The sequence below is a fragment of the Xiphias gladius genome, chromosome 11 (genome assembly GCF_016859285.1).
Source record: "Xiphias gladius isolate SHS-SW01 ecotype Sanya breed wild chromosome 11, ASM1685928v1, whole genome shotgun sequence".
Taxonomy (NCBI): Eukaryota; Metazoa; Chordata; class Actinopteri; order Istiophoriformes; family Xiphiidae; genus Xiphias; species Xiphias gladius.
This window is the reverse complement of record NC_053410.1, coordinates 11,455,106-11,473,549: the sequence shown is the minus strand read 5'-3', so window position 1 is coordinate 11,473,549 and position 18,444 is coordinate 11,455,106. Positions and strand designations below refer to the sequence as shown.

General features: G+C 39.8%; 1 protein-coding gene across 5 annotated transcripts in view; it reads right to left on the bottom strand.

Moving 5' to 3' along the window:
- Positions 1–18,014, bottom strand: part of LOC120796799 (VPS10 domain-containing receptor SorCS1-like) — a 69,763-nt gene extending 51,749 nt beyond the window's left edge. For 4 of the 5 annotated variants that reach the window (XM_040139872.1, XM_040139875.1, XM_040139877.1 and 1 more), the window contains exon 1: positions 17,837–18,014. The gene's annotated coding sequence lies outside the window, so the exon portion shown is untranslated. Of the gene's footprint in view, positions 1–16,475; positions 16,655–16,919; positions 17,144–17,836 lie in introns of all 5 variants that reach the window. The other variant, XM_040139876.1, reaches the window with a different exon arrangement.
- Between the last annotated feature and the right edge of the window lie 430 nt (positions 18,015–18,444).

Here is an 18,444-nt window from a genome sequence, read left to right as displayed (position 1 = left end):
GCCGCTTATAAGATTTGAAAAAAATGAAACTACAGGATAGGAAATCAGGTATGAACTCCCCTTCCACCTTTTTTTTTGTCTTACTGTGAGCAAAATGATGGTAAAATGTAGCTTATTTTGTATTTTGAAGTTATTTTTCTCAGCAGCTTACAATAAGCGCTCTCAACTGGCATATATTTATGATGATAGTGTTATAGATGATCACTTCCCTATCTTGTTTACAATTGCAGTGTTTTTTCTGCTTTTACATATTTATATCACATTAAAAGTTTTCACTTTATGTATCTAACTAACTACTTTATATGATTTGAATAACCAGCAAATATTAGCGGTAATGCAGGCCCTAATAAGCACTTGGCACTTGGGAACAAATATAGCAGATTGTGTCGTAAAGTGTTCATTATTCACAGCATCAGTGCACCCTCACTAAGTTGTACAATATTCCATTTGTTGTGCAGGTTGATGTCTTTGTGTTTGACAGCCAAGACGGTGAATAAACCACGATCTTGCCTTGGTGTGATCTATCACAAAACATGATACAGTGGAATATTCTGTCATGCACATTTGGATGAAAAGTTTTTTGTTCTTTTTTTACAAGAGCAACTACGTGGCATAATTAAAAGCTTGTTAAGTAAAAAGAACTAGTATAAAGGGCTCTAGAGTAAATTAAATATTTTCTTGTCCCCACTAAATGAAAATTTACTTCTTTAACTTAAATATATTCATATTATGACATGTAAAATTAACAACTAAATTCCATTACTTTTGCTTTCTGGAAAACAATGACTTTAAAGCAATTAACACCACCTGTGGCCACATGACTTGAATAAAAAAAAATAATATAGATGTTTGAGCCAAAACCTTCCAAAAAAAATGAAACAGCCTGTTTCTATAATTAATATCCCTCTGGTCTGCACACATGTCCTAGCCTAATACCCTGTTTCAAAGGCAAATGCATCAATGTTTTATAATAATAAGAAAAAGTTCTTTAGATGATGTTTTTTCTGGGGCTGTACATTTAAGTTCGATGACACATTAGTGCTGTTTAACAAAACAAAAAAAAACTACCTTTTTATTTGGTGCCACAGATAAAAGCTAAGAAGAAGTATTTGTGAAAAGACGCTTTCTAGACTCGAGTTAAAGTTCATTTAGTAACAAATCCAAACAAGTTCGCAGATAAAGGCCCCGTGTCATATTGTTTTCTTTTTAATAACAGGCACTTTGGGAAATGATGGTGTGATGATTCATCCCTTTATTAGATTAACAAATTTGATTCCTGAGGGATGTCTTCAGGTGGTCAGAGGAAGCCCTGAAAGTGGAGGAAGAAAAATGAACCTGAAGTAGTAGCTGAGGACACCCTGGCTGTAAACATTAATATCTGAGAGCAATATTGAAATGTTGGCACAGTGGGCCTGAAGTTTTCCTGAAGTAGCTTGGAATTATAACTTTTGAAAGTCCTTCAAGCCCACTTAAATGCTATGGTACTGTTGATTAATAATAAAAAATAACTAGCACTAGTACTAATTACTATTGTAAAATTTAATTTGATGTATTCATCAGTCATCCTGAGCTAGCAACTTATCTGTTTCCCGTTTCCAGTCTGTATGCTAAGCTAAGCTAACAGTCTGCTGGCAGTACTACATATTTACTGTACAGACATGAGAGTGGTATCCATCATCTCAGCTAACTCTCGGCAAGAAAAGTGGATAAGCAGGCTTACACAGCCTTTGGTAGCAGTTTAGGCTTGGCAGCAACATGCTGTTTTCATGTTTCTCCTTGCAAAGCTGTTGTCTTCTAGCCCCGTTCCCTAACTTAATTAGTCATGGTGATTCACATATGGGAAAAAGAGAAGGTCATTTTTGTTGTTTAGCATACAGATAGTAACTTCAGGACACAGATTACTAGCTTTATTTGCTAGCCAGTAACCACTAATGAGGTCAGCACAGCCCTTCCTTACTAGTCTAAAGGCCATGGAAAACTTAAAAACACTGGATTTGCACAATAACAAGGGAGCCAGGAGGGGGTGGGAACTCCCACACAGTGCATCAGTAATTCACAAAGTGAAATATTTCATCCTGCAGAAGACCCCTCTTATTTTCAGGAATGTCATTTTTGAGTCCAATGTAGGAGCTGGAGAGAGACATCCTTCTAGACATCAATTATTAACCAAAGCTTATATCACAACCTCATAGATCAAAACAGCGAGCTTGTAAGATAGGCTACTAGAGGGTATCTCATATATTTAGCACTGCCAAAGAAATGCAAACCTAAGACAGAAAGGTTAGGTGTTTGAAATCTGACGCGAGCTCACGAGTCTTTGTAATTTCCCTGACAGGTACGCGATATGGCAGAGGAACACTGTAGGGTATGTGCATCTATCTTTGTACTTCTCCATCAGAGGCAGAGGATTTTGCACCACCACAGAATAGGGTTCCTGTGAAAATGAATATTTTATGATATTTCTACCAGGCTATGATTGGTAGCATAAGAGTAGATTTGCATTCCAAACTGCCTCTTGTGCAAAAAATTCATCATTACCAACCTTAGATAAGTCTTAATGTAGCCTGCGGTCCAAAAAATTGTGGTATGGTGTTTTCTATTGTCTCCCCTGAGGTTAAAAACCACAAGACAGGTAAAAATATTTACCCTAGGTTAAAAGCCCACAATTCCTTGATTCATTAGAGCCATATTTAGAACTGGGAAGACTAGATTTGAGCATATACTCTGATTCAGTCTGCTGCTACCAGTAATGATAAGAAGATTTCCCCTCCTTGTGGTTGCTTCTAATGATGATGTTGCCATAGCACTTTTTTGTCTATTTCCATCTGTCAAAAAAAAAAGAAGAAAATCTATTTTTAGATTATTTAAATGCACTGAGTGAACTTTTTGTCAGCCTCCCATTGGTCGTTACCGTAGGCATCTCATAGTTAAGATAGTGGTCTTGTCCTGTTCTGCACTGTTGCAAAACAAAGACATTGGAGGTGAAATGAATAATGTAGAGTCATTTCTCAGTAAGAAGTCTGGACACTTGCCTCAAGGGGTGCTGCGTCACTCTCTCTAAGCCCCTGTAACCTATATTTGTTTGAGTCAGTTTTAACAGCCCATTGGGGAGCAGAGCTTTCCAATACAACAAGCTTTTCAACGTTAACACAGATGATTCATCTTTGTCCTTGTGCTGCGATGCATAAATGTGATACAGTATCCAGACAACATGCCTCTGAAGTTATTGAAATATTTTTACATGTTTTTGGTTGCAGTCACAGATCGAGTGCTTTGTCACAGAATCGGACCGAAGCAAAGCCTATGAATTTGTATCTTTTAGAAAGTCTAAAGCAAAAATAGCCTTGCTGCCTCTGCATTCCTGCGCTTACTCCTTCCCGTCACTCTCAACCTTGTGACACAAACAAAAAGGAACCACCTCAGGTACTCGACACTCATTTGCATTTTGTATCAAGTTCCTTGGTCCAGTGCCAACCCAAAGCATAAAAAGCTCTGCTCCCCAGATATGGAGGCCCTGATTGAAACCGTAGGCTGAGAGGAGGCTCTCTCTGTGTGTCTCTATATAGAGAGCTCATTAGTTGGAGAGACCAGTGTGCATTGTTCAAAGTCTGCAGAGTCAGCGAGGGAGCCACTCATCACTCTGCACAATCCAGACTCTTGCACATCTGGTCTGGCAGCTTCAGGGTGACCTGCACGCACACACAAAGACATGTATATGCAAATGTTGGCATTGAAGCAAACGTAAACATTCACCAGTGCACAAAGAGTACCCTGCTACCTGAATGCACATAATCTCCTGGCTGTTTATGCGTGCATTGTGTAGACAGAGCTCTGAGGATGAACAACACTGAAATGTAAAAAAGATTGTACATACCCCCCCCCCCCCCCACACACACACACACACACACACACAAACACACACACCGCTACACAAGCACTGTGCTGTATTGCCTGTGATTACTGGCCATTTTAGACCCAACTGAGGTGGCCGACTCCAGCACTGACCCTGCACTGCAGCTCAGGGATGCAGGTAGAGCATTTGGCAGAACTTCCCCAAGAAGTTCCCCAAGCACAGAAGGCAATGGTGCTGTCAATCTCCACTTATTAAGGCTTTAATTTAGTGGCTTGAAGGTCTAAAATGCTCCTTTCATATAGGTCAGTCCCTTCACTGCTATTCCCAGTTCTCTCTGATACAGCGAGCTGGTCTGCACTGCAGCATGCTTTACCAAAATCTAGCCGTGTGCTCGTATTCACTGAGATAGTCAGTGGCATACAGGTGACAGTCATGAATGGCATTTGAATAAAGAGAAGATGAAATAAATCTATACCACAGCAACGGAGAAGGCATGCCTCTATTGAGAACATGTCAGTGTTCACTCTATTCGCAGGCTTTTATCTGGCTATGTCATTTCCAAGACACACTGAGCTATGAGTGGAGGAAAAAGTTGACTGAGAAAACTGACAACAATAGTGTAGGAGGCCACATATTGACTCTCTGTACCAGTATAAAAGAAATATACTTACAAGACCCGCTGCTGCCATTTCAAAAGACAAAAATAAATCAATGGAGTTCATTGTAGCAGCTTTCACATAATGGCACTCACAGAGAGCTGTCATTTAAGATTAAAGCCATTAGAAATCAATATGTTTGAGTCTTTTCATTTCCAATGCCACTGGCAAGATGTGATAGTGGCTGCCTCACAGCATAGCCCAAGAGGTACGATGAGGTCACCTTCACGATTCAGACATGGAATGAGTGGAAGAAATAGTTTTCCTCCTTGCAAACCCTGAGAAAATACTAATATTAATCACTCTATTCTTAGCCTCATGATACCTTGTGTGAGTTGTGGGTGAAGCTACTGGTTACGTAGCATACCGATAATTCTCGCTGATGTTCCCCTTTCCCCCTCTCTTTTCTAGGAGATTTTCAGGAAATAAATTATGTGGGAACACAGTCCTTCACACCTTAAACAGGGTAATCCGATCATCTGATTTAATGTAACGTATCTTACTTAGCCAGCTCTACTTTATTGATTCTGCTGCTACCAACGTTGAAGAAATTGTTCATTGCTTCACTGCGTTCATTGCTTCACTGCGACTCAACGAAGGTGACTGAACAAAATAAATGACTTTATTTTGTTAGTAGAAAATAAAGTCAGGCATGTTTTATTAAAGGCCGGTGGAGCAGAACCTTGTCTGTCTGAAAGCAGACACAGAGAGCCTCAAAGTCCCACATCACCACATCACTTAGCTCACACTAAGCTACCTCAGTTTGTTACTGCTATCCGAGGCTACTTCTTCAAGTCGCTTCACATTCCTCAGTAAGGCAGAGGAAGGATCCAATTGTCCTGTTTAATGCAAACATTCGACATATTTGGAGACGTGTATTAACTTTCGCTCTCCTGTCTGTATGACGACTAAATGTTAAGTTACAGTTGGCTATCCTTGCTTAGCATAGAGACACGAAACAGGGGTAGTGGCTAGCCTGGTTTGTGTACCATCACCTCTAAAACTCTAATACTTACACTTTATATGTTGTTTGTTTAATCCAGATAACAGCAATTTCTTGTTTTTAGACTTTTATTTTGCAATGATTTTATTCGGATTGAACAAATTGCTCATATTTTCTGTATAAACATGAGAGTATCATCCGTAATCTCATCTCTCGACAAGAAAATATATAAAACTAATTCCAAAATTGTCAAACTTGTCTTTTAAGGTGTTCGTTCATTTTTTCTCAAAAATCTCTAAGAAAAGGCAAGACACCTGGAGGTATACTGCTAACTTTCGCAGGCCCTGGTTCAGTGAAAGGATTAACCTCAAGATGCACCCATATTTCACAGAAGGTATCATGGAGCTAGGAATAAGTTGGATGGAGCTGCTGTTTTGTTAGTGAAATAAAAACTAAAATGAGAACATATTTTGTGAGATCTGTGAAGTTACTTTATGCCATTTCTCCTCCACACATTTCTCACTGTCTCCTGCCAGATAATAAATGGAGCCACAGCACTTCTAGGAAACGACAGCACCAGTCTCACATTTCTTTTTTTAGTCTGCCCATTGTAAACTTTCTTCCTGCTTTTGGCTAAGATGTGCAGGTCTCCCACCAGCTTACAATAGGCAAGTGTGATTTGTGACCGGTCTACAATATCTGGCAGCAGGCAGCAATTTCAGGAGGGCTGTTTAAGCGGCTTGGACAGATGTGCTGTAAGGATTAGACCACCTTTGATCCAAACATATTCAATCAATCATCACAATACTTCACTTCATATAGTTTTCTAGATTTTTATCAAGCTTAATATTATCTTTGTTAGACACAGACAGCAACTTCAGATAAGCTTTAACAACTGTAAATTGTATTCCCTGGCTGTCACAACACCTCTTCTGAAAACTGCTAATTGGGAAGACTCAGTCTATTCTCTGTAGCCAAGATAGGAAAAAAAGAAAGATTAAGAAAAAAAGAAAAGTGCGAGACTTCGACGTCCCTGGCTCGACTGTCATAGCACAAGTACCGCTGCTCCTCTGAGATTTGCCTTTGTGAAAAGCACACACAAAGGCTTGCACACTCCTTAGTCGAGTTTTATCGGAGGTGTGAGAGAAGAGAGAGTTGTCAAGGCCATCAGGAATGAATTCACATACCTTATGTAGGCTCAAATTAATCTGTGTGGGGAGTCGAGCTATGACGTCAACAGACTCTATGTATGGGAACATCAGTATTCGGTGTTGGGTTGATGACACTGATTCTTGATTTAACTGCATGACCTCATCATTATCCAACTTCACTCCTAATACTTTGTTGTGGAAGACTGAAATAAGAAACATGCCACAAATGAAGTACAAGCATCTCACATGGGAAACTATCAGAGTTCAGTGGCTGCTCAGAACATTTTTGATGTGACAGCATTGGAAATATTGCTGGCATCAAAGCTACAAATTTTGGGGCAAACTAATAATGAATTTCAGCATTATTATGCTTCCACATATCTCATGGTCCATACATTTGTGAACACGAAACCTACACAGAGGCCCATGTGACATTAGAGTAGTTCTTTAAATGTAACTGAACAATAATGTCACAAAGATTACCTTTTGGTTCTTAAATCAAAGAACTTTAGTCGCATGGGAAATCCAGACTGAGATCTTCAGAGACCTGTTAGCTGCAAGTTTTTCTAGAAGGATGCACTAACTGTAGCAGAGTCTGACACTGAAGTAGCCATTTGCCCCTGCATTGACAACACTACTATTTTTTTCTGTTTACTATAAATGTACTCTGCGAGAGAGGTTCTAAAAGTTAGCATTTAATAAGTTAGCTTACATCTGGTACAAGCAAGAATCGAATCTCAAAGAAAAGCCAGTCTGATAAGGTTGTTGGAGACTTGCCAACCTCTCTCATATGTTTTATGAATGGAGATGGAATGTCCAAAAGCGATGCCCTCAGAATGCACCAAGATATATTTCCATTTTTGGATATGGAGTGACTGTTTTCAAACTTTTAATATGAAATGAAATAATTAAAGACAACATGTCTGAACTTTCCATTCTGAAAGGAGCTTAAACTTTTATGAGCACCATCCAGTTTTTTGAAGCCCGACGTTGGAAGCCAAGTCTTCGCTGTGGCACACTTTTCAGACTTTATAAAAAAATAATGACATTCACATGGGTGTGCTTAAGCAACAAAAAGAACCACTTTCTTGGATGTTCTACAATGATTCCAAATTCATCTCTTGTGAAGAAAAAGAGAGACAAACAAAGTCATTGTCACTTTAAAAGTATATACATCTGTGAGTATATTGCCCAGGTTTAAAGAACTCAAACAAAAGTGAAGTTTCTTAATGTTCTGATCTCATTATTTTTTCTAAATTAAAGCCCTAATGATGTTTTAATTGCATTGTAATGCAGTCAAAATTGATTCATTTGTTTGTTAGATTCTGGGTCCATGGTGGTTTTGATAACGTCTTTTAAAAATTGGTAAGCCGTTAATTTTGCTCATAAAATATTAGTCACACACTGTAAGTCATGATGGACAATAACTAGGCTAACATGATGCTAATTCAGAGCTGATAAAAGACCAAAATACAAAGTCGTTGAGTTTCCATTTGTGTGTGAGTTCCGCATGAATAACACTGTATCATCTTTTTAATTATCTACATTACTTCCATATATAATTGTTATTGTCCCATTAAATATATGTTTTTAAAAATGGTTTTCTCATCCTCCATTGTTCTTTCATGAAAAATGGGGTTGATACAGATACAAATGTCAAACAATATCTGGTTCATATTCTTAGCTAAAATTTATGTTGATAAACTATTATTGCCACAGCAAATGCATTTTGAATGAAATGTAATGAATTAGGTATTTAGCCATTTTAGCAGATGGCTCCAAGGGTGACATAATATCAGTCTGTCGGTCTGTTTGTCTGTCCACCACTTTGGTCTAGACTGATATGTCTCTACAACTACTGGATGGATTGCCACCACGAGGTTAACAATTGTGGTTCTTAGTGACATGTCTCAAAAACTATTATTTGATTGCCATGAAATTTGGTAGACATATTCAGGTCCCTTTAAGCATGTATTGTAGTAATGTTGGTGATCCCATGTTTTTACATCTAGCACCATAATCAGGTCAAAATTTGAATTTGTCTAATACTTTAGATTAAGACCAAATACGTAATGACATTCACATCAGCCTCAGCTCCACTATGTGTTTAGCGACAGCAAATGTTAGTATGCTAACACGCTAAACTAAGATGGTGAACGTGACAGCATGTTAGCATTGTCTTTGAGAGCACGTTAGCATGCTGACATTGCAGTACACTACAGTACAGCCTCACAGTGCTGCTAGCATACAGACGCATATATTACGCTGCCAGTATACTCCACCAGAACTGCTCGCAAGACAGTTGGATAGCTTCAGAAACCCCCTGCCCCCGCACCTTTCTGACATCAGATGTCCCCGATCATTTCTTTCCGAAGCCAACACTCCAACATTCACACCCACCTCGCACCACGATTGGCCAGCTGAACTGAAGTGAGAAAAGAACCAGGGTTTGAATTTATATCCCTAGCTCTTTTTTCACTCTTGACACATCTATTTCTGTAAGTTTTTCATGTTAACAACTGAGTGCAACACTATCTATGCCTTCCAGGAGAGAGTGTCTGAAAATATGTGCAGTTATTCCCATATTTAAGTGATATCGTTCCTATCCCTCTGTATTATGACTGTCTAGAGAGACTATAAATGGTTACACACATTACAAATTGCAACCCCCTTCTCTGGTGTGATTTACACGACTTCTGTATTTCTTCCTTCAGTGGAAATTAAGCTTACCATTAACATAATCCATGCCACTATTTCATATCTTACAAACATATTAGGCAAAACAAATTATTAGTATATAAACATAATTACTAGCTTTTAGGCTGTGCCTGTGACAAACTCTACAGAAGATAATTATCTCCATGAGGAACAGAGCACTGTTTTGGTGATACCAGATTATATTGTGAAAAGTGCATAGTTCTCTTTCTGGCCTATTTTAAGGGCTTTTCTCTACCTTTAACCTATAGTGCTCTGCAGTGTTTGAGCGCCACTGGGACTCCTACAGTACGTGTGTACTTTTTTGATTGCCTCTGAGGAGCAAGGAAGAGATCCACCTCATTAAAAACAAATGTATCAGACAACAACAACAACAACAACAAAAAGTGGTTAAAACAATGGAATATATTTAGTGTAGACCCTGAAGTGACATCAGGGACATCTAACTCAGCAGCAATATGATGAACTCATTAAAATGACTGAAGTTTGTCTTGAACGAGCTACGGTTCGAATCCCAGTACAGCAGACTAAAATGAATCAGAACCAAGATACTGAAGTCATGACCTTAATTCTTTCATTTTACTGTGTTGTTCTTTGATAATGACAACGACAACAAAGAGCACCGGGTACGGCATCCAACCCTGGGCTATAATTCCCGAACCGAAAGGGCTTTCATTTCCGTATATTATATTCATTATAGTGAGATATGGGTAAAGAATCCCGTCAAGTTTCTGTAGAATCTTTTTCAACACATTTCCTTTTTCCACAGAATACAAAACAAAAGAGACTGCAGTAGCAGACCATGTATAAAAGGTGAGGTAAATTTAAGGTCTAATTCATTTCTAAAGCACGTTTCTGGAGCAAGGATTATGAGTCAGTGAAAGATGCACTAAACACAGAGCAGCACACGTCAATGAAAGCTCAGTCTGTAAAAGCAAGCTTTCAAATGTCGATTAAAACAACTCACACTGCTGACCAACTCAATATAAAAACAAAATCAGCCCACGTCTTGAATTTTCAAGTTTTTTTCTACTTTTTTTTAATCATTATTTCCCTGAAGGAAGTTTGCTTTGCAGCCACGCGTTAGCCACTTTTGAAGACAAAAATGTACCTATGAGAACAATACCAATATCAAAAATTCATAATCAAAAACACAAAATTTGCCTTCAGATAAAAGTAAGAGCTAAATGCTTACATCAGCATGCTAACATGCTCACAATGATAATGGTAGCATGGTGATTTTTAGCAGGTGTAATGTTTGCCATTCGCATGCTATAACCTTTCTGATTAGCACAAAACACAAAGTACAGCTGGGGCCGACTGGAACGTCATTATTTTTGTAGGTATTCTGTCACAACATGAAATTTTGGCCAAATGATGGCAATAGGTGAAAAATTAAGGGATCAAAGTTATTAAAATTCATCCTTTGGGCAACATGAATTTGTGCACCAAATTTCACAGTAATCCATTCAATAGTTGCCAAGATATTTCACAAAAAAGCAGAAATGTCAGCCACATCGGGGCGATGGATGAAAAGTCTGAGGATCACCATGGTCAGTAGGAAAATGCTGTCTGGGCACCATGGATATATGGACCAAATTTTGTGTAGATAACAGTTTGAGCCAAAGTGGTGGACTGAACGATATTACTATCCATGGTGCCATGGCTAAAAATTACAGTGCAGTGCAAGATATAGATGATTTATTGCAAATACAATTTAATAAAAGGCAGTGGAAAAGAACAGGGAGTTGGGGCAGCCCTCAGTTGTTTTTTTTTAGGGGGGGCGGTTGTTTCAGGAATATAGTTTGGCTGTGAAACATTCAGTGCTTCACAAAACAAATGAGTGTTTTAAAATCAATTCTTTGGCACACAGGAAGCCAGTGCAAAGATCTCAGAACCGGAGAGATCTGCTGCACTTACTTGTGAGATCTCTCGTGGCAGCATTTTGACTAAGCTCCAGCTGTCTCATCAACTTTTTTTAGAAGGATCTATGGCCCTTGTACAAGGACACAGTGTGTAATTTTGCATTTTAAAGTGTCCAGTGTACAGTTTTTAGTTTTTGTTGTCTGGAAAATGCTGTGCATTCCTGGATTAAACGTAGAATGAACAACCATACATATTTGTAGAGATTGTCTGAACTGTCTCAATACAGATAAACAAATATCTATGACAGTCATGCACACATGCGAATGTGCCAGCAGTGCATACAGCTGTGACAGGATTTCAGTATATGCCGGGATGCTGGAAAATTATAGCATATAAAATAACGTATTTTCCCATTGTTGTCTTGAAATACAATATCTAAACCGCTGATGTATATAAACACACTGCTAAAGTCCCTGGGGGCAGATAGAGTTTTCTGAAAGCTGATTGAGCATTGTCTGATAACACATCCAACATATCTATTCACAATGTGTTTTAACTCACCTTTTTGTGTTTGGTGAAAAGTACCTCAGAATACACTTCTCCACAGTAATAGTGTCCAGTTCTTTATCCTGTATGATAAAGCAGTTCTTTTACATCATGGACAATTCAGCTGCATCAATTCCTTTGTGAATAATGAAAACCTCCAGTCCAGAATATTGATACTGAATGGTTTCACACTTGGTTGAACAATCCTTTCAATGTAAGAAAAAAAAAAATCATTAAGTCTATTCTCTTATTTCATCTTGAGTGTGTGCAACACTGTTTTACCACAGATGAAATGTATCTGGGAATCTAAACTGTCAGCGGTGGCCAAAGTTAAGTGATGTTTTAACTCGGGAGACTGTGTTTGCTGCATTCTGCATTGATGGTCTTATTCTCTATCCTAAAAAGTGCGTGACTTCCTCTCTGCTTTCATCTTTAAAGTTGCATAGGCAGCAGCAGTTTAGAAATCAGACTGAATTTGATTACAGAAAGCTGCTAGCACCTCTTATTCGCCAGCGGAGCTCTTGCTGGTCAGAACATACGCTCAGCAGGAGCGGCAGAAGGGACAACAGCAAGTTGTCTCAAAGTGCACTCCAGGTACAAAAAAGAAAAGAAAAAAAAATACTCTACTGACTTATCTCAAAATGACTCACCTTTACTTCTAGTTTAGCAACCTGATATCAGATCAGACTGCAGTTTGGGTCCACAACAAAAGACTCAAGTAATCATGGTTTGTAGCCACGCTAATAACATATCTTTAAGGATGGCACCACTTTGGTCCTGACTGAAATATTCCAACATCTGATCCCCTAAAATTTCTTCTTAAGCTGTCGGCAGGTCCGAAATTTCACTTTTCACATTCATGGGCCTCAAAAGGATAAATCCTTACGATTCTGATGATCCCCTTACTTTTTCACTAGCACCACCACCATTTTTTGTTTTTAGTCAAATGTGTCAACAACTATTGGATGTATTGCTGTGAAATTTGGTGCACACACTCATGCTTCCCTCAGGATAAATTATAACATTATTCAATTTCATTTAACTCCACCATCAAGTTTTAAAAATTTTAATTTATCCAATTCTTAGTTTTATGACCAAATACCAGCAAAACTGACACTCCCATCATCCTCAGCTGTACTTTGTGTTTAATGCTGTGTAGCAACAGTCAGCATGCTAACACAGTAAACTTAAATGATGACCATAGTAAGCATAATACCTGCTGAACACCGACACGTTAGCATTGTCATTGCGAGCATATTCGCATGCCGCTGTTATCATTTAGCTCAAAGCACCACTGTGCCAAAGTAGCCTTACAGAGCTGCTAGCGTGGCTGTAAACTCTTAGTCTTGTTAAAGACTCAGAAGCAAAAAGTGGGAAAGTGGAACGAAACGCTTAGTTATACTTGCTTGACACCCCACAGTGAAAAAATGTTGCCATGATCATGCTTCGTTGATGATGTACTGGTCTGATGAGGGGCAACAAATTAAGGTTAGATAAGCCAATTATATCTGTGCCCCCCCCCCCCCAAATGCAACCCAGAGCTGAGTGGTTCTCTGAAGTTATATTATGTCGTTTTACACTAGGAAAAGCATCACGCATTCAGTTATAATCACATCAAGGGCCAACCAGGGATCAAGTTCAGGCGCGAATTGGACATGTGCTGCCGATGTACAAGCTGAATAGTCTGAACACTCTCCTCCAGGATTTTGGAGAGAAAATAACCAGAACACAAATGCACTAAAGTTTCTTTAGCAATTGCCCTTGCAGGAATGCCTGTCCATAGAGGGACACGTGTTTATTTAAATCATAGCAGTTGAGAGGATAACTATATTCCTAAATATATTTTCTACTGAAACCTAATTGAAAACAGTTTTTTTATGTCTCAGATATGAATCTAAAGGACCACGTGTTATGTGAATAACACAGTGTGGCACTTCAGATCAAAAATACTTTTGCTCCTTTGAAAAAGTCCAGGGAGATGAAACAATTTAATCAAGCACTCTGGGGAAGATAAAAAGGTAAAACAAGAGAAAAAAAAACAAACTGTCTGTATGGAAACCTGCTTCTCACATCCTAACATTAAATTCATTCTCAACACTGTTTTACATTAGAGAGTATTGTATTACTGTTACAGCTTAGTCATATTGCATATCAAAGTATTATAGCTCGCAGAGGAGCAATCATCCAAATCATCTCAGTCATTAAAAGTCAGTGAGACTAACTTTTAATAACATGTTCCCTTGTTATTCTACTAGAAATAACTAGGAAATAATCATAATTTAAAAGCCAATGTTAGAAACCATCCACTGACCTAGAAAACATAGAAAGTTTCTCAGTGCGTGTTAAATATTTATCTCAAATCAGATCTTATTACCTACACTAACAAGGTTTTGTCTTTGCCTCTTAGTTATATTCTACCAGATATCTCAAAATGTACAAATGGATTTACATGATATTAGCCGGACAGGTAGGCCTTGAGCCAAAGAAAAATTGATTACATTTTGGTAGTGCTCCAGATTTGGGATTTCCACCATTAGACAGTAATTTTTTTTAAATCAATAACTAGGAATTTAAGGGAAATAGAGTTTTGATTCCAAATCCTATGGGTATGTTTGCAGGGTTGAGGAATCAATTTAACTTATGAATGACGTGACAGGAATGGTGTCTTTGAGTGTAATTGTTGGCAAGCAAGTTTTGGTGGAGCTTTGCAGTCTTAAAGTCCCTCTCAGTTTGATAACTCTAAGTCTGACGCCTCTGTGAGTCTGGGCTTTGGCCACGTTTGCAGGGCTGCAGGACAAGAAAATGATGATCACGGGAAGGGATATATACTTTTAATGCTTTTCATTTTAATGAATCTTGTTTTTCCTTTCTTTACCCCTGCCTCCCGATTCTTTGCAGGGATTCTTAGACAGCACAGCACTCAGTGAGACGCTGTCTTATGTATCCATCTATGCCTCTTTTCCTGGGGTAATTAAAGTTTGGAGTCACCTCAGGAGACACTCTGGCTCCTAAATCTAGCTCGCTTTGGCAATCTGCAGCACAGTGTGGGGGGTAATATATGTATGAAACTTTGTTTGTGTGCGCACATTGTGAAGGAAGGACCTCCTGTTAAATGAGGGGAATTTGAGGGCGGCTCCTGATGTTTAGTGGGTGATGAAATGAAGAGCTTTCACAGGGTTCAACGACAGGCTAAGCCAGAGCGCTAGAGTTAGGAAAAGTGCCTCGTGTCCTCCTGAGTGAACCTGTCTGAGTCCATTGGTATTGTTTGGGATGACAGAGGCCTAATTGTTTAAAGAACTGGGCTATTTTTGTTTTTATTACGGTGCTGCAGACGGAAATTACACTATATCTGCAATGGCCATTAGGCTACCTTGGGTAATTTTTGAAGTGAGAGTCCTCTACTACATATTAATGCTATAGTGTTTTCTTTTGTTAAGGAAATTACCTGGAACACACGGGTAATGAATACCATTATAGAAGTGAATAGCTTTTTTCCCTTTTATCCAAATATTGTGAGGCTAGACACAATTAAAAGAAAAAAAAACAGCAGAAACTATAGAAGACGACGGTTGAGAATTATGCTATCAGGTCTGATAATATCAATAAAGAACAAAATCTATCTATAATTAAGGAAGCAGCACATCCCAGTTTGCTCCACACAACAGTTAATTGCTTTGTGCCTTAAGACAGCCTCTTCAGGTACTTGGGAATTTGGTCTGACAGCACTCTGTCCTTCTCCCAGCACAAAGTGAAACCCCAGTAAGGGCTCTGCCTTTTAGATCAGAGCCCTTCTTCTTTCCCTCCGTGGTGAGCCGGGCAGGCACTGAACTCTGGTTTAGGAGGTAGAGGGAGCCAAGGGGGATCCAGACAGTCAGTGAGGGGAGTCTGATTAAAATTTTCATCTTATCTGTGTGCTTCCGTTGAAGGAGCTGGTGGTGTAAATGACCAAGGCAAACGTCTCGGCTAGTGCTCGAATGACAAGAGCACAACACAAGAATTGCACACTGCAAAGACTCTTGAATACAAAGAGCATAGCCCTGTAGCCCCAAGAGAGAAGCTTTGATTTATTTACAAACTGTTGGGCTCTGTGATAAGTAACAGCAGCAGCAGCAGAGTCAGACGCTGGTGGTGCATGCCTGTGTTGTTGCCAACATGAAAGCAACTCAAGAAAGAACCAGAACTCTCATCTCCAGCGTCTCTTCCTGACAAGAGGCAGCTCATTTGTCCCAGACTATATCTACCACTACCATCAGGAGGATCATCCTTCCACCGCTAGATTAAGGTGATGCCGTACACAGATCTGCCTTTTAAGGTGTGTGTGATTGTTTACGTTTTGAAGCGATGCTCAGGTTTGATGCCAGTGCTTCTGACAATTCACAGTCACTAGTACAAATGCGTTCCTCTGTAAAATTTCTGCTGATGGATCTCCTGACACGTCCCCCTCTTTTGACTCTTCCTTAGTTTCAGAGCCTGTTACATTACATTTTGTCATCGGTGATGATGATACTTAATTGAAACACTAATATTCTGCTTTCTTCTCAAGGGGGCACTTATTGTTTTCTGGCATTCAGAGCGAAGGATTAGACCTGATCTGATCCAATCTTAATTACTCTTAGAAAAGTTTAGCTCATCACTGCTCATTAATTTCACTGAAACATTTCAAGATCATTCATGGAGCTTATATAACCGTCTATGTCATATGAGTTGTTTCTGTCATTTTTGCCGTATCTGTTACGTCAACGTACCTGACATGTTCCTCCATATGCTGAGTGATGTCCTGTTGTAGCCAATTTCTCTGATCATGTCATCACTTTTGTCCGTGACCTGAAGATCTTTCATGTACTGAAGCTATGTTTATGCTTAAATAGTCACGAATCTGATGTTCAATTAAAGATTTCTGAGGGGAAAAAAAATGCTATTCGCTCTGAAAAAGATGAAAACAAATTGTCAGAATTGGATTAAGACCTTTTGGAAAAAATTTTTAAAAACACAGTTGAAGGGTCGACTTTTATGAGCACTAATCTGAATGGATTACTGTATACACTTGAACTTCATATACCAATCCAACAGACTCATGTCACATTATATAAACACTATTACTAGTGATGCTGTGGCATTTTGGTCTTTTTTTTCTCTCATTAAACCAACACAAGAGTCTTAATGACATAAAATCCAGTTATCGAAATAACCTCAAAAGTAACAGATTTGCCAGTGCAGTTCTCTCCCCAGGAATCTCAGCAACGCAAAGCATCTGACTGTCTGCCACTCCTGCCCAAAACACACTGGAGTATGTTTTGCCGAAATCTGAAGCACGAAACCTCACAGCCCTAAGCTACCAGCCACAGAGCGACGTTCCCTGCCTCCGCTGTCCCGAGTTTCTTATTTTCTTGATTTTCCAGATAGCTGGTTCAGCCTGTCCAAAGATGAATTGAGGGAGAGAGAGAGAGAGAGAGAGAACGAGAACATTTGTGACAGGAGAGGACACAGGAGGAGAGGTGACATCTTTCACTGTCATTATGTTTGTCGAGTCCTCACTAGATGGCAGTGTAGTGTAGGAATATCGTTTGACAAGTTTTACCAGACATGGCATGATTTTAGAAACTTTCTCAGTCCACCTTCTCTCACTTTCTGTGTGTGTGTGTGTGTGTGTGTGTGTGTGTGTGGGGTGGAGAGAGTACTGGGGAATTGAACTCAAGTAAAAGTATTGCTCAAAAGAAATTTTACTCAAGTAAAATTACTTCTGGAAAAATGTACTCAGATAAAAGCACAAAGTCAGTCAGTTTAAATGCACTCTGAGTAACGCTACTGCGTTACATTGTTTTTTTTAAGGGGGAAGGGGAGGAGTAAACAATGTTATATGGTGTTAATAATAATCTATGATGATTATATCAAAGGACATCTCTGGGCTACCAAGCCTTTGTGCGTTGGTATTTCAATGCATAACGCAGCAGAAAAAGGCGGAGACGTGTAAACAACATAAACTCCACAGCGGCTGCGGCCGACGAACGCGGTCGACGCGCTGCGTTGCTAGCCAACGCCGGAGCCGCTGACGCTCCGCTCCGCTCCGCTCAGTCAGTAACGACAGTCGGTCATTTGTAGCACACACCTCTCCGAGCGAAGGGCGGCGAGCCTTGTCCTCCGCGGTCCGCTCTAAATCCCCTCACCGACGGCGGCAGTAGGGCGTAGAAGTCGCAGCTGGGGCATCCACCTACAGTGGTTTAGCGTTTAGCCTTTAGCCAGACCCAGCATGCACCTGCTGGTCACGCAGCACGGCACACGGTGTGTTTGATTTGGGACACTTGCCCGTGGTCGCCGGGCGGTGCATTAAATCAGTGATTCATTAAGGTAGATTCGACCTTTTTTTTTTTTTTGTGTTAATTCTATGCCGAGGTAATGCTAATCCTAACCATGGCCGCACACTGACACATCCTAAATTTTATTGCCTAGTTAGACCCGGCCCAGGTATGAACCGACCCCCTCGCACCCCCTGACCCGGGGTCGGTGGGTGTACACATTGAGACCATGTATGTAGACCGTGAGCTGAAGAGCGACTCCTCTCGGAACACGGAGCTCTGCCCCCCAGCGGCCGCGGACGGTGATGCTGCGGCCTCTCCGGCCGCCTCCTCCGCTTCCGGTCTGACTCTTTTCATTTGCTGCATTTTCTGGCGGTTAATCAAAATTTCATCGTGTGACTTTTGTCTTCACTCTGTGACG